General features: G+C 34.4%; 1 long non-coding RNA gene across 1 annotated transcript; it reads right to left on the reverse strand.

Moving 5' to 3' along the window:
• Window positions 1-1,153: 1,153 nt before the first annotated feature.
• Window positions 1,154-17,564, reverse strand: LOC135214580 (uncharacterized). Its single transcript, XR_010314416.1, has 3 exons — window positions 17,467-17,564; window positions 3,897-3,970; window positions 1,154-1,271 (listed from the first exon to the last, which is right to left on the reverse strand). It is a non-coding gene; the product is annotated as an uncharacterized LOC135214580 (long non-coding RNA).
• Between the last annotated feature and the right edge of the window lie 369 nt (window positions 17,565-17,933).

Here is a 17,933-nt window from a genome sequence, read left to right on the forward strand (position 1 = left end):
TCTCCATCATACCACTTATACACTCTTTCCTCACACTGAGCACACTCGGAGAAAGAAAAGGTAATAAGAAATGAAAAATGAAATGGATAAAGAACGGGCAAACTGAAAAACCGGCTTTAAATCAGATAGACAGTAACACGTCTTATCTTAAAGGCGGTAGGAAAATAACTGGTGGGTCACAGGTAGCCGTGGGCATTCTGGGTTTATACATGCCCAGTGACCTGGTATAGATGCCAATAGTCCCTGGATCTCACAAGTGTAATTTTAATTCTACCGGTTTCCAGCTTGGCGCTAGTAAATCCTAATGTTAACAAGACCGAAGGTTTGTTCCGTAATATGAAAGACTAAACATTTTAAGAAATATATAAGAATCAAGAGAAGGTTAAGCTTAAGGGTTTATCAAAATGAGAACACTGTACAGTACCTTACAAGAAATGAGCAAGGATATTTGCAACGCATTCTTGATTACTTGGAGGATGATAACCGTGCTGAATAAGAGTAGAAAGAAGTTTGTGGTCCCACGCTGGGGGTGGAGGTGCCATCCTTGTCTATATACAGAACGTAAGCAACACAAAAATCATCTGTATGTACATGTTTGTTTTTTTTTCCACCAGCTCCCACACAAGTTTCAAGCTCTGTAAGAAATAAAAATATTAAAGAAAACCATATTATTTTTACTAACTACACAATGGAGGATTAGATGCTTCCTAATATAAATTCAGTCATAGCCATGTTTTTACAATAGTAGTACCATGTGCTTTCTTGATACGTTATGGCATGATAATGAATGAATGGTTTTTATCTGATTGTAAAAAAAAATATTGGTAACTACTTCACCATAAGTTTGGTACCATCCAAATTCTATTTCAATAAACAAAGCATAATATATATTTTTTTGGTTATACAAGAGAAAATCACTAATAGCATGAAATTTAAAGGATCCTACAGTTCTTAATCCTAGTGAATTGAACTACAGGGATGAATTTTCATTAATCCTTTGTATCTCTTCAAACTACTGTACTAATCAAGGAGAAAATATCCTTTTTAACTTACGTTCCCAAAGCACTGGTAATAAACCAGCCTGGACCAGAGATGCTGCATGTTTCAGGTAAACCCTTTGCTAAGGAATTAAGAACAGTTTTTACTACTTCAGTTTGAGGAGTATGTCCATGTCTTGTGATTGGAGAATTTGTAGGAGTCTAACTACTATACCCTGCTCGATAATTGATCCCTTCTCTCGTACACTGCCAATGACTGCAAATTTTAGTTCACTGAAAAAAATAATCAATTATCAATCTTATATCCTTCTTTGTTATATTCTCTACTGAAGCATCAAACACTAAAAATCATGTCTACAGCAAACAAACGGTAATAAATGGATGCCACATCGGATAAAGCAATAACCTCTCCCCTTTGAAGCTTGTCTGCCAACATACCTGTCAGATTCAATCCTTAATTACCTGCATATAAGTTGTGTATCAATTTGGGAGGGAGGAAAAAAGCCCCAATATTAGTGAAATATTTATTTGAGAAAATAATGTTTCAGTTTTTCAAAACAGAGCAACTGACCCTGAGCTCTTCAGCTCATTTTAAAAGAACACGGGGTAACCAAGATAGCTATCTGCATTATGTACATACTACTTATAACTAAATTCTGATCAAACATCTGTGCTTAAGTTATTCATATTAAAAAGTAATTTTGATAACTATGTAAACTACAGTGTACATTTTGAAGATATGCTAATTGTTTCCAGTGAAAATGCCACGATATATAGTTTTGGAACAGAAGCCACAGAGTAGAATGAAGTGCTAAAAATCACAATGTTCAGAATGGCAGTATGCTAATCCACTAGTTATCTTTACCTTTATGGCTTCTCATTTGAACTCAGTGGTCTGGTTTAACTACAATAATAATAACGATAACATGCATTATAAGAATGTTCAACTATTTCCTTTTCATGTTGAATCAAGAGGGAAGGCACACTGAAATATCCATTGATGAATGTAATTTGTAAATTGCATTTGCTCTGACAAGCTACTAGTATTAGGCTAGATAACAATCTTTCAGCCAACCACCATTATGATTTTGGGTATTACATACACATAAATGATTAGTATAGTCCAGTGCATCTTTCCCCTAATCACAGATTTTTGTCTTCCTTTGTTTTCAGTAAATTTTGTTTATCTGGTTAGGGGTACAGTGCAGCCTTCAGTCATCACAGACTGCATCTGATTCTGATCAAAATATTTCAACTGTGTCAAAACGAAACGAAGTGGTGTGTGGGGACCATTGTGCCTGGGTCCAAAGACCTATGAAATGACTGTAACTAAAAATAATTACCTTTAAGATTTACAGGAATGCTCCTATACAATATATATGTTACATATTGACCCTTCATGCTTCCAAAATATATAAATTTTCAATAATAAAATTTGTTTGGATACTCACCTACTGTTAAAGTTAGCTATATATCTGCACTGATTAGACCTCCCTCCAAGTACTATACTCTATCCTACTGTTAAGACAAAGGGTTTGTTCCGCATATGAACAAATGACAAATTTTTAATCAATTTGTATTTTTCATAGCTAACAACTCTTAGGTATTAACGTTAATGAATCGATAAAAGGAAGGCAGTCTTAAGTGACTAATGGACTCAGTTATGCACACATAAGTTATTTGAGGGAAAGAAAACAAGGCGCAAAAGAAAAATGGGAAAGCTTGGGAGATGGAGGGGAGGGGGAGAGAGCTACAACGAATACTCCCGCCTCATGCCACGTCGAAGCGATTCAACATACTTGAAAGCATTCCTATACGACACATCGTTAGAAGCTCTGAAGCTATATAATAATATCTACCTAGGAAAGAACCTTTGATATTATAAACATTGTAGATTTGAAAGAGGAACATTGAGGCAGTAGTAAGAGATTTGCCGATAGCCAAAGAAAAAGCATGCAAGGAACAAACAAGTTCATTTGACAGACAAAGCGGAATAGGCTAGCAGACAAGAATTTAGAATAACAAAAACATGAGAGAGTTGGTTAAACTGTCAACTGAGCCGACGTTATATCATAATATGTAAAAGTCGCTAAGTGATAACTCCGCGTCGGGTATTTCTTGGAAATCACAGTTTCCTATAGTATTTTGGCAGCTTATTAAGAATTTATCATTATTTTTGGGGGTCAGTTGTAATCAACCCACAGGATTTAGTACTAAACACAGCAAAAATATATTTGACGCCCCAATCCCTAATGGCTGTCATATTCGCGGGAACGTTCCTTACAGTCCGTGTGGAGTTATTGCCTAGAATTAAACCTTTCTTTTCTATATATTACATATTTAGGCATAAAGACCTCAGAACAACGCCCTACATTCTTCACATCTAATTCCAAGATCATACTGTACTACTCCTGCAGCCATACAAATGATGTTAATCTACTTCAGATTCCAACACCCTGTTTACACCAAAACCATTTATACATCAAACTGATGTTATTGGTTTTTGCTTCCAATACGAAAAACAGGTGCAAAACAGCCACTCTTCATTAGAATACCAACAACTGCCTAAGCGCAATGGCGACAAGAACACAAGGAGTATTCTGACAAGAACTAAAACATTCGAAACACCCCTGGTGGAAAACAGGTGAACTAAACAAGCAACCAGACAGCCATTCGATTTTTCATTTAAATGCTGAGTGGCTAATTGGTGTGAAGTATAGCTAACTTTAACTGTAAGATGCATCTCAAATAACAAAGTTGCCACCATAAATTTTCATTCCCTCTTGAAAAATTTAAAGCTAAAATTCCATTAAGTTTACTAAAACCTCACAAGAATATAAATAGTACAGTGCCTTACTTACACAGCTATACTAGAAAAGTAGTATGTTAATTACTCACCTTACTGCCTGAAAACATTTCTGATTATCATTAGAGTACAGCTGGTCAATGTAAGCCCTACTGTGTTCCACATCCTGCAAAAACATGAAAAATGTCTTTATAATTTCCACAGCTACTAAAATGTGCTAGTAAGAGGTCTATCTCCAGTAATGGAAGTGATATGTATGGTTTACTAATCTTAACAATGAACAAACTTACCGTCTTTTACCATATTACATCCAATGATGTCCATAAGTATGTACGTACACTAAAATGCTTCAGTGATATCAGTACTACACAGAGATATAGGCTGACATTGATAGAGATACATATCCTATCAGCAATAAGGAATCACAGACTTTTTCCAACAAATATGAAAATTCTATCCAAAAAAATCGATTTCAACAAAGAATAAAATAGTTTATTTGTTACGAATACATAAAATTTATTTGTGAAAATGTCAACAAAAAATAATGCATTCATTAATTACAAAAAAAATTCACATATACAGTATATAACTAGATGAATCATATATAAATCTGCATCAGGTGGAAATATACTAATTTATAATACATTTACAAGATTCACCATTATTCATGTGCCTACCTATCCTCACTGCAAAGGTGGTGATTTATATGTATGTCTATTTCTAATTATGCACTTTTCACTGAGGTGTGGATGGGTATCATGGGCATCTACAGCATATTTTCCAAGGGGATCAAATCTTAAAACATACCTACATGTATAGCTTCCGGTATCAATCAAACACTTTTGACCCTTTGAACTAGCAGGTCAATTCTAAAAATGGTATCAGTGCCTGCACTTCTTTAATGAATAAAGCATTATATATATATATGTATATATATATATATATATATATATATATATATATATATATATATATATATATATATATATATATATATGATAATATATATATAATATATATATATATATATATATATATATATATATATATATATATATATATATAATATATATATATAGATATATATAATAGATATATATATATATAGATATATAAGATATATATATATATATATATATATATATATATATATATATATATATATCTATATACATATATATATATATATATATGTATGTATGTATGTGTAGTGTAATTGCAATGCCAGTAATTCAAGTGAAGCAAGATGCAATTAAGAATAAAATTATAGAAAGTTACATTGACTGCTTTTTCAATAGTTCTCTATACTGTTCTACTAAAATCAAACATTTCTTGAAAGAATATGCAGTTATATACTGCAAACAAATATTATACAATATGATAAGGATACCTTTAATTTACTTAAAGACTATACAGTAGAATGTTGTAGTAAAATGTAATTACAATACATATTATATATATATATATATATATATATATATATATATATATATATATATATATATATATATATATATATATATATATACAGGCAGTCCCCGGGTATGACGGGGTTCCGTTCTTGAGACGCGTCGTAAGCCGAAAATCATCGTAAGCGGAACATCATCAAAAATCCTAAGAAAACCTTACTTTTAATGCTGTGTGTGCATTCAAAACTATGTAAACTGCATTCTTATTGTATTTTTCATCAAGAAAACCTTTAAATATTGATTACTTTGCATTTTTGGTGTCATATTTCATCTGCCAGATCAGCATTTGTAGGCGTTTGTAACTCTGGAGCATGCGTCGTAACCCTGGAAATAATTTCTGATGAGTATAATTGAAAAGCGTCGTAACCTCGGAACGTCATAAGCCGAGACGTCGTAACCCGGGGACTGGCCGTGTTATATATATAATATAATATATATATATATATATATATATATTATATATATATATAGTATATATATATATATATAATATATAATAATATATATATATATATATATATATATATATATATATATATATATATATAATTACATTTTACTACAACATTCTGCTGTATATTTCTTTAAGGGTAGGCTCCACTTTGGGGGGTGCCGATCGTAAAAAATATTTGCCAAAAATACACTAATCAAGACAGGCTAATGAAATTTTCAGGCATTATTAGCACTATAATAATGCATATTCCCTGTGAGTTTTATCATCCTACAGGAAAAATTAATGATTTTATGAAAAAAAATGTGAAAAAACGGAAATTTCCGGCCCTCGTATTGAAGGTTATTTGGGTGATTGGTGAGAACTACAGTCTTGAATAGAAATTCGGGTCTGACAGAATGTTGGTATATCCACCTGGAACATGCACAAAAAAAATTATCAAAATATAACGTAAATAAGCACGTAATAACAAAAAAAAGAGCAACAATTTGTAAGTTCAGCGAAAGCCCCGCACCGAAATAGCAGACTATAGCTAGGAAGAAATATTCAGGAAAAATTCAAATCTCGATTTAGGGAACAAAACCTTTTGGAGAGTTTGTAGTTAATATGTCACTTGATAGCCTAAAAACATCTAAAAATTATATTATTTAGGACAATCAAAGAAAAAAAAAAACCACCCCCACCCTTTTTTTTTTTTTTTTTTTTTTTCTTTTTTTTTTTTTTTTTTTTTTTTTTTTTTTTTTTTGGAGGTGGGTTTTCTTTTTTTGATTGTCCTAAATAATATAATTTTTAGATGTTTTTAGGCTATCAAGTGACATAATAACTACAAACTCTCAAAAGGTTTTGTCCCTAAATCGAGATTTGAATTTTTCCTGAATATTCTTCCTAGCTATAGTCTGCTATTTCGGCGGGGCTTTCGCTGAACTTACAAAGTTGTTGCTCTTTTTTTTGTTATTACGTGCTTATTTACGTTCTATTTTGATAATTTTTTTTGTGCATGTTCCAGGTGGATATACCAACATTCTGTCAGACACGAATTTCTATTCAAGACTGTAGTTTCTCACCAATCACCAAATAACCTTCAGTACGAGGGCCGGAAAATTTCCGTTTTTTCACATTTTTTTTCATAAAATCATTAATTTTCCCTGTAGGATGATAAAACTCACAGGGAATATGCATTATAATAGTGCTAATAATGCCTGAAAATTTCATTAGCCTGTCTTGATTAGTTGTATTTTTGGCAAATATTTTTACGATCGGCACCCCCCAAAGTGGAGCCTACCCTTAAGTAAATTAAAGGTATCCTTTATCATATTGTATAATATTTGTTTGGAGTATATAACTTAAAGAAAATACAGTAGAATGTTGTAGTAAAATGTAATTACACACACACACACACACACACACACACACACACACACACATATATATATATATATATTATATATATATATATATATATATATATATATATATATATATATATATATATATATATATATATATATAGTATAGTTATATATATATATATATATATATATATATATATATATATATATATATATATATATATATATATGAGTAATGCAGTGCACTGATGGCACTACCCTCAGAAAACCATGAGGAAAACTATCTATTAAGAAATAACTCAGATATGGTATAGTGATTATAATTATCTCAATGGACTTGTTATCATATATGAAACAGAAAAATTTCTCAATATGAAAATAGAAATTAGCCTAATGAACATAGCTTATAAATTGAGCGTTTTCTATTTCTACAAGCAAATGCCAATAAGGTTGACAACCTAGTTCCCCTTTTTCAACCTGGGTCATTGGGCCACTAGCACTTAATTTTTTTTAAGAATTTCAAGAGGGGGCAAGTGGCCCCCTTGCCCCTATGTACGGTGCCCATGAAGGGGATGGAAATACCTTTCAATCACCCCTTCCCCATCCCAAGTGGAAAATAATTAGAAATGAGTATACATTATATAGAGCTAGGCTAAAATCATACAGCCTTGCAAAACTATGACTGATGATAATCCCCTATAACTTTATTGGTTACCCAACTAAAATATGTTATACATCCTTTTATCCCAGTCCCAACTTTCTTCTTGGCATTCAATTTACTTTACGCTCCTTTGTATTTTATCATGGCATTAACAAAAATTTAACACGCTTATACTGTAAAGCACTTAACATGCAGAGGAAGGTTAATAGTAATCAGTATGACCTACAATGACAGGATGTCAATCCTGTGGATGTAGGAGTAGATATTCTCTTCGTTAAATTTTCTGACTAATTTTGCTTAGCCTAGATTAAGCTTGGCTAAGCCCCATGACCTGAGAGTTAAACTTAGGCAGACAGTGAAGGTAGCCATATACATTCCATGCTTATGAACTAAGAAAACCCATTCTAAGGATCACAACAGGCCAAGCTATGTCTGAACCTTTTGGTAGGTAAAGTAAAGCTTTGTTAAGACAAAGAGTTCAGTTTTGCAAAGGTAAAGCAGGTTCCTGAGTAAGGTATGATAAAGTTAAGTTAGTTCATGAAAGATTTTGGCCTCAGCAAAGATAAAAGTAACACCTAAGCCAGTATTTCTGATAGGGGTTACCTATGGCTTATGTAAAAAGAACAATTCCTCAGATACTGACAGCCTAGGTTAGAGTAAAACACTAAATCATATACAGGACCAAAAACATATGCAGTCATAAATTATTTATCACACTTCTATCAATTCATCATCACACAAATGCATGATTGACTAAAAAAATTTCCTCTTTTGATGATTTCCTGGCCGTTGCAAATTCAGCCTCATTAATTTCTTACAGTGCAAAAACAGACAAATGACCCAGGGAGCAGAGGCGATTGCGTCACACTACGGCGGTAATCCAACAGTCAAACGTCTTCACATATCCAAAATGTAAATAAAAAATATTATGTAAGCATTACAATTATAATTAATTCATGAATAACTGATAACAATCTGCATCAATAACTAGTAAACTTCTCAGATATGTATTTGTACATATTTAAGTCACCATTTTCTGCAAGAAAGTGGAGTACAACAATTCTCTAAAATTGGTACGACAGTCAAGATGTCATGACGTCATAAACAGAACTGAAATAAAGGTCCTAATTCAAAATTTATTACTTAAAACATCATTATATTATACAAAACTTACATTATGTATGTAATATACCTATATTAATAAAAAAAAAAAAAAGGAAAATGTAAAAAATACATCATAGCTATTGTTCACACAAAACCACTGAAATTTGTCTCAGGAATAATCTGATTACTTTTTCAACAATGAATATTTTCAAATTACTATGAGATTCACAGCCGGAGTCCCGGTGTTTTTCCGGAATAAAATTTTATCAACGTACCTGACACAGATGACACTTTGCCACAGGGTATCTTACATCCCTACCTAATTTTTACTGCATTCTGTATTATGTACGAAAGTTGCATAAGTCTGGTAATTATAAGAGTAACACCAACTTCTTGTAGGCATTGCCAGCAAACTCAGAGGAATGTCTTTAGAACATATAATGACGTAACTTATGACGTCATTAACTTTCCTCCTTTTCGATGGATAATTGGTTAATAGTGAAAAAGTCTCCACCTCTGGCAACAATGAAATACATACAATACTCCTTGTTTAAACTTTGTAGTAGTAGTAGTAAGTATATAGGATTTATGCCATGAGGTCTAGTGCTAGAATGTAATCCAGAGAAATTACTTTCTATCACTATTTCTCCGCTGAAAATTATATAATTAAAATCAATTAAGTGAAGAAAACTTTTTCCTAATATGACAGTGACGTTCATTGTAATAAATGGACAATTGCATAAGATTAGACTGGATAATAGAATTTAGACTTCAAGCCAAGCACTGGGATATAGAGGTAATTCAGTGATGTATTATAATCCATGATATATTTTTCTTTTTCTTGACAAATCAAGTTTTAATGTTGTTCTGCACGTTATATAATTATCTTTCTGCACCTTACGGAAGTCAACAAATGACGAAAACTTGGTAGTCTTGGATGTCCGGGTGTACTCCTTACCCAAAAAATGGCCCTATTATTCATTTACCTGTTCAAGCTTACGTAGGGTTTGCCACGGGCCTCCTCACTTCTAAACAATTGTGTAAGTCGAATCACAAAAGCTGTTCTGCAACCACAGGAACAATGACTTATAGCCACCATTCTTGAAGCCTGGACAACGGTACGAATATTCATTCAGAATTTAATTTCAGAGAGAGCTGTTGTCATCATCACCTTGTGGGGAGGAGTCGGGATGTCATATGTTATGTCATGTATAACTTTGAACCCATACATTAGTGTGTTCCGCCACTGGCTTCGGTTGCTTCATTTTACTCTTATGAATATACTTTTTTCTAATATACGTAATAAAGAATGCAGCCAAAAATTAGGTAGGGATGAAAAGTATACTATGCAAAGTAATATCTTTGTCAAATACACACAAAGAATTTATTAAAGAAAAAACACCGGGACAAAGGCGCTGAATCTCATAGTGATTATCATGAATACATAATAAATTTATACAATTCATGACCTTACTCTGATGTTTAACGAATTATTTAAATAATTATCTAGTGCACTCTTCTTTTTCTTCTTCTTCTTCCAGAAAATTCACTAGGTTTCCTTGGCCGCAAATTTGAGCAGCATCGACATTCAACATTGTTGTAAAGAAAGTGCATCAGCACCTATGGGTACAAATGGTTTGTGGATTTAGCACAGGAAATGGGAAGTTTGTTTACACAGGTGATTCCACAAACATCGAAATGGCGTCAATCTTCCACATAGAAGGTGTTTTAAGTAAAAAGAAAAATTTTTTCAAAGTGTCTTGGAGGTATGTTAGCACTGCGCATAGCTACTTTCATTAACCGTGTGTCAATTCAAAAATATCGGCATTAATTTGTGACTTGAGAGGAAACACTTACGTCAAGAGGAAAGTAGAGGTCTCGAGGTGTTGCTATGACGGACACTGGCTCAATAACGTTTATCCTGAATTACGAATGTACTTTTTTTGGGGTGCATGCATTGATCGTACATGGCCTGCCAAAGGCCATGCGGTGTGTTTTATCCTAATAACAATCAAATAAGCACTGGAGTTCAGGTGTGATGGCAGAAGGATAAAAACCACCGATTGCAAGGTAAAAATGAATTCAGTTCAAACCATGACCCCTGGGAATAACAAGTTTCATACTTTCACTAATATAGGGGGAAAAACCAGCGACTACCAACCCTTATCACGGTTTTCAGGTCTTATTCACTCGATATTTAAATGGTGAAACAAGAATACAATTACAACTCCAAGCATACCATTCAAAAGATTGAAGTTTCATCAACATAATGTGATATATGAAAGCCCCATACGAACTAAAATAAGCATGTGACGCTCTTCGTAAAATATGTTTTCAAGGCAGTTTTGAAATCCAATATGGCGGCTACCGTGGGATGTACAGGTTTTGATCAGTGACGAAAATCATCTTTCCCAGCCTTCCCAGCAATCATTTGAACAATGTTAGCGTATGTATGTAACGTTTATTGATCTTACTCCAAATTGCAGTTGTAATCAGCACAATAAAACACATTTTGTTGCCATATTACTGAAAGTATGAAACTTTTTATTCCCGGGGTCATTGGTTTGAAATGAATTCAATTCTTACATTGTAATCGGTGGTTTTTTTTTTATCCTTACTGCCATCACAACTTAAACTCCACAGTGCTTATTTGATTGTTATTATACACATTTTGGTCTCAATTCACTCCACATTGCACTTTAAACAAGTTGCTGTTCCTGGTTCCTAAGTGTGCGCGCCACAAACACAGTTACGAACAGCAGACGACGAAACTGCAAAGTTTTATTCCCTAAATTGTTTACTTTACTCGTTATTTAGTTCAAATTTACTTTATTAAAAATTTTAATTTAATTCATGTATATTATCCCTTTTTTGCAACCAAATTACCCCGAAAAATTACAGATATTTCTAAAGTAGATACAATCAAATGTTTCTAACGTTTTTGTACATCTGGCTGCCGAAAACCATAGAGGAACGACTACGGATAAGTGGATTATATACATTTTTTTTTTTTTTGCTTTTTTGTTTTTGCTAGCACTTTTCATTGATTTCAGTCTATATTAGTATTTTGAAATTCTGTAATAACCGTATGCAAGAAATAAATGTAAACCTTTAATGTTTGCATGCTAATAATGGCAAAATCATTGTGCCACATTAGTGGAGGCTTCACACATACGCCGATTCATTTATTATAAACTGTTTCCATGAATTCTAGTTGTCATAGTAATGCAATAATGATAAAATTGCTTAATATTATGTATATATATTTCCAATACATAGCCTAATTTCACCAATTTCAATGTTTTGGAGGGTCAACACATACCGATTGGCAACAGAGAGAGAGAGAGAGAGAGAGAGAGAGAGAGAGAGAGAGAGAGAGAGAGAGAGAGAGAGAGAGAGAGAGAGGAAAGGAAGGCAAAGGAACGAAGAAGGAAAGGGGTGGCAGGGGGGGAGTGGAGGGGGGGGGGGGGGGGTAGAGGGTAGGTGGAGCTTTATACGCGTGTTCGTATCCATTTCTGCATAATGGAGTTTTTGTCTCTTGGTACAAGGACAAATGTCGTTATTCTTTACAATTAGTGATTCACGATACCCTTATAAATTACGGCACTAGGTGTTAATGCACTATAGTAAAATCTCGTTCTGATACGAGCGTTCGTTACAGAAATAGGTATTGCCCAAAACGTGCTGCACTGTCTCTGAAACCCATAGTAGGTATGCTGCTTAGTTGTCAATCAAGTTTTTTGTAATCAAGTATTTTTTACAAGCTAGCTATTGAATAAATTTGTATTTTTCTCAATCAAAACATATGCCCCTCAATGCTAACTTTCCTCTTTTAACGACTTTCTGGTCATTGCAAATTCGGCCCCATAATTTCTTATGGTGCGAAAACAGAGGCCCATGGACCGAAAACGATTGCGTCACACTACGGCGATAAATCCGGCTGTAAAACATCTTCATATATCCAAAAAGTAAATAATAAAGATATATATGCGCATTTACGATTATACCCAATTACATGAAGAGCTGATAATCTGCATGAATAACTGGTAAACTGTTCTGCAAGAAAGTTGAGTAAAGCAATTATTTACAATAGGTACGAAAGTCAAGATGTCGTGACGTCATAATACAGGACTTAAAAGAACGTTCTAATTCCCAAAAATAATTACTTAAATTTGAGTCAGAATAGAGTTACCTACTTTTTCAATAACGAATATTTTCATAAAATACTGATGTTTTACTATTTATTTAAAAAATTATCGAAGTGCACTCTTCGTCGTCGTCTTCTACAAAACAGTTTGTTTACTAGGGGAAACATCACGACAGGCCAACCCTCATCACGGTAGACGGGTCTTATTCACTCGATATTTTAATTAGTGAAACATGAATACCAATTGCAACTCTAAGCATACCATTTAAAAGACTGAAGTTTCGTCAACATATTGTGATATATGAAAGCCCCATACGAACTAAAATAAGCATGTGAGCTCTTCGTAAAATATGTTTTCAAGGCAGTTTTTGAAATCCAATATGGCGGCTACGTTTTGCATGGACGGTTCTCATCAGTGACGGCCACCATCTTTCCCCAGCCTTCCCAGCACTCATTTGAACAATGTTAGCGTATGTATGTAACGTTTATTGATCTTACTCAAGATTGCAGTTGTAATCAGCACAATAAAACAACATTTTGTTGCCTATATTAGTGAAAGTATGAAACTTGTTATTCCCGGGGTTATGGTTTGAACTGAATTCATTCTTACCTTTTGTAATCGGCGGTTTTTATCCTTACTGCCATCACAACTGAAACTCCACAGTGCTTATTTGATTGTTATTATACACATTTTGGTCTCAGTTCACTCCACATTGCACTTTAAACCCGCCGTTGCTGTTCCTGGTTTCTAAGCGCGCGCACATAAACAAACCAATTTTGAACAGCAGACGACGACAGACGACGAAACTGCAAAGTTTTTATTCCCTAAACTGTTTTACTTTACTCGTTATTTAGTTTAAATTTTACTTTGTTATTTAAAAATTTTGATTTAATTCATGTATATTATCCCTTTTTTGCAACCAAAATTACCCGAAAAATTACAGATATTTCTAAAGTAGATAAAATCAAATGTTTCTAACGTTTTCGTACATCTGGCTGCCGAAACCATAGAGGAACGAATACGGAAAAGTGCAGAGGAACGACTACGTTTTTTTTTTTTTTTTTTTGCTTTTTTGTTTTTTGCTAGCACTTTTCATTTGATTCAGTCTTTATTAGTATTTTGAATTCTTAATAATCGTATGCCAGAAATAAATGTAACCTTTAATGTTTGCATGCTAAGAATGGCAAAATCATCGTTTGCCACATTAGTGGAGGCTTCACACATACGCTGTTCCATTTATTTATCCTGTTAAGGGTCCGCCCCTGATGAGCTCGCTGCTAACGTACCGTCAAGCTTTTTTGTAATCAGCGATCATAGCACTGATGATAGTTTTTCAAAGTTAATATTGATTTTTATGCTTGTTATTCATACTGTAATTAACTGTAGGAAATTCTCTCTCTCTCTCTCTCTCTCTCTCTCTCTCTCTCTCTCTCTCTCTCTCTCTCTCTCGGAGTACCAGTCACTCGGCAAAGAAAAGTCATCTTCACTCCCGCAATTGGAAGAAAAGTTTGTATCATCACTGGAGGATTCAGAACTAGAGCTCTCATCATCAAATAGGTTATCAATATCACACTCCTCATCAAGATTTTGATTGATCTCACCTGAAGAAATATGCCTCCTCTTTTTTTGGGACATTCATTGTGAAAGACGCGAAATCCAATTGTCTCGATAAACGCCCGAAGCGTATTGAAAGAAAACCAACAGGGACAGGCAGTTTTCTAGCATAAGCGACCACCAGGAAAGAGTTGCCAGGCTGGAAATAAGTTCCCATGTGCTGAGAGTGTTACCAAATGATGTTCCTACACTTTCTATACGAGTAAACGTATTATTACGGGGCTGAAGGCTTGACAAGCACAGTTAAAGTCTTGAACGTAATATCGCGTTGAAGGCGCTACCGAGTAGATCGCGGTAAACGTATTATTACGTGGGTGACGCTTAAACAGGTTATTTAACTGTTTCCATGAATTCTAGTTGTCATAGTAATGCAATAATGATAAAATTGCTTTAATATTTATGTATATATACTTCCAATACATAGCCTAATTTCACCAATTTCAACGTTTTGTGTGTAGTCTTATACCCAGTTTGGAGGGTCAAACACATACCGAATGGCAAGAGAGAGAGAGAGAGAGAGAGAGAGAGAGAGAGAGAGAAAGGAAGGTGGAGGAATGAAGAAGAAAAGGGATGGCGGTGGAGGGGGGGGGGAGGGGGGGGGGGTGGTTGGGGAGAGGGTAGGTGGAGCTTTTATACGCGTGTTCGTATCCATTTCTGCATAATGGAGTTTTTGTCTCTTGGTACAAGGACAAGTGTCGTTATTCTTTTACTATTAGTGATTCACGATACCCTTATAAATTACGGCACTGGGTGTAATGCACTATAGCAAAATCTCGTTCTGTTAAGAGTGTTCGTTACAGAAATAGGTATTGCCCAAAAACGTGCTTGCACTGTCTCTGAAACCCATAGTAGACATGCTGCTTAGTTGTCAATCAAGTTTTTATAACCAAGTATTTTTTACAAGCTAGCTATTGAATAAATTTGTATTTTTTCTCAGTCAAAACATATGCCCCTCAATGCTAACTTTCCTCTTTTAACGACTTTCTGGTCATTGCAAATTCGGCCCCATAATTTCTTATGGTGCGAAAACAGACAGAGGCCCATGGACTCCGAAAACGATTGCGTCACACTACGGCGATAATCCAGCAGTAAAACATCTTCATATATCCAAAAAGTAAATAATAAAGATATATATGCGCATTACGATTATAACAATTACATGTATAGCTGATAACATCTGCATGAATAACTGGTAAACTGTTCTGCAATGACAGTTGAGTATAGCAATTATTTACAATAGGTACGAAAGTCAAGATGTCGTGACGTCATAATAACAGAACTTGAAAGAACGTTCTAATTCAGAAAAATAATTACTTAAATTTGAGTCAGAGTCGAGTTACTTTTTCAATAACGAATATTTTCAAATTAATCATCATAAATATGTAAAATATTGATGTTTTACTACTTATTTAAAAATTAGCCAAGAGCACGCTTCTCGTCATCTTCTACCCAAACAGCTGTTTACGCCTGGCTTGTTGTTGGTGAGAAATCGTGTTTCGATTGTTGTGATAAAAGTGCTCCAGCGTCTGTGGGTACAAGTGGTGTGCGGATTTATCACAGGAAATGGAAAGTTTGTTGACACAAGCGACTCCGTAAACATCGAGATGGCGTCAATCTTCGAAACATTTTTAGTTGTAAGTAAAAATTTCTAAAGCGTTTTGGTGAGATTTCCACTGCCGTGGGCGCCATTTTCAGTACCCTCTGTTTAAATCTTAAAATTTGGCCTTAATTTCTAACTTTGGAGAGAAATACTTACTTCGAAAGGAGAGTAGAGGTCTTTAGCTTCCGTTTCTCACCAACAACAAGTCGCGACTGATGCCCATCTCGGGTGTCAGGACGCGTTATAATGTACTTTTTCGGAGGGTGGCTTGCGTTGATTGTAGGTGGCCTGCTTGGCCTGCTGTGATGATCTACCCTAGTTGTTTACTCGGTGAGGGAAAGTTTTCCGATTGTTGTGATGAAAGTGCCCCAGCGTCTGGGTACAAGTGGTGTGCGGATTTATCACAGGAAATGGTTAGTTTATTGACACAAGCGACTCCGTAAACATCAAGATGGCGCCAATCTTCTAAATATTTCGAGTTGTAGTAAGTAAAAACATTGGACGCGTTTTGGTGAGATTTGCACTACGTTTGACACCGTTTTCACTACCCTCTGTTTAAATCTTAAAATTTGGCCTTAATTTCTAACTGTGGAGAAAATACTTACTTCGAAAGGAGAGTAGAGGTCTTTAGCTCCGTTTCTCACCAACAAGAAGTCGTGACTGATGCCCATCTCCGATGATAGGACGCGTTATAATGTACTTTATTTGGGATTGTCCAAGCTGATCGTACATGGTCCACTCTGGACCCTACGATTTTTTACCCTACCCCAGAGCGAAAATGTGGTTTTTCTGCGAGCCAAAATGTCGCAGCCTGGTCATTTACTCTAAACTGATAAATCTTTCATTCTTTTCCAATTGAATAGATTGATAAATCTGTGCATTGATCTAGACTTTATGTAATGCAGTGAATTTGGACCCCTAAAGTGTGGGATTATCCTTATTTTCTAACTTAGCCTACCGGTAGAACCATCCTACTGTAGCATCTTAAAATCAGTTGAGCTACGTTAATTAAGTCCCTAGAAAAGCACTGAACTCTTACTATCTATTACTAAATCTAACAAATGAAGCTACAAAAGCTCTGGTTAAGCTTCAACTTTCCTAGGTTTCTTTATGTCTACCCAGTCAGTCTAGCCTATGAGGACATGAGGTAAGAGACCGAAATCCCAAAGCCTACCGAAATCTGGTTTCCTTGTCCATTCACTCTGGATTTTACAGTTATAATTTGTTAGTTGGTTACTAAAATCATCATCCTCACGTCATGCTTACCATATACGTCGGTAATACCTCCATGATTTAAGGGTTAATTGAACACGCAGGTATCCGGGATTTCGTTTGCCTGACAGCTGTGTTTTGATGCATCTGATATAGCGCATGTGAAGTAACTTATAAATTTCTATTTCAAGAGGTTTTTATAAAAATGCTCTAACCAGACATGCAAATAAAATATTTAGTAATTTTTCTATCGAATATTTAAAGGTTTATACAATAAAAAAACTTTTATATTTAAATATATATTTCAGATGTTGCAGTACAAGCATTCGGGACCAACGATTTTATTATTCTAGACATCATAGAGATGTAGACAAATTTGTCTCCTCGAACAGTGACTAAACTAGTCTATCGCCATGTTCGACACCTGACAGTGATGTGAAGTACTACTCATAGGAAACTTCCTTTCTTAGTATTGCATGTATTAAAACACCATTGTCTCGCTCATTATAAAATTGTTTATC

Source organism: Macrobrachium nipponense, chromosome 46 (assembly GCF_015104395.2).
Source record: "Macrobrachium nipponense isolate FS-2020 chromosome 46, ASM1510439v2, whole genome shotgun sequence".
Lineage (NCBI taxonomy): Eukaryota > Metazoa > Arthropoda > Malacostraca > Decapoda > Palaemonidae > Macrobrachium > Macrobrachium nipponense.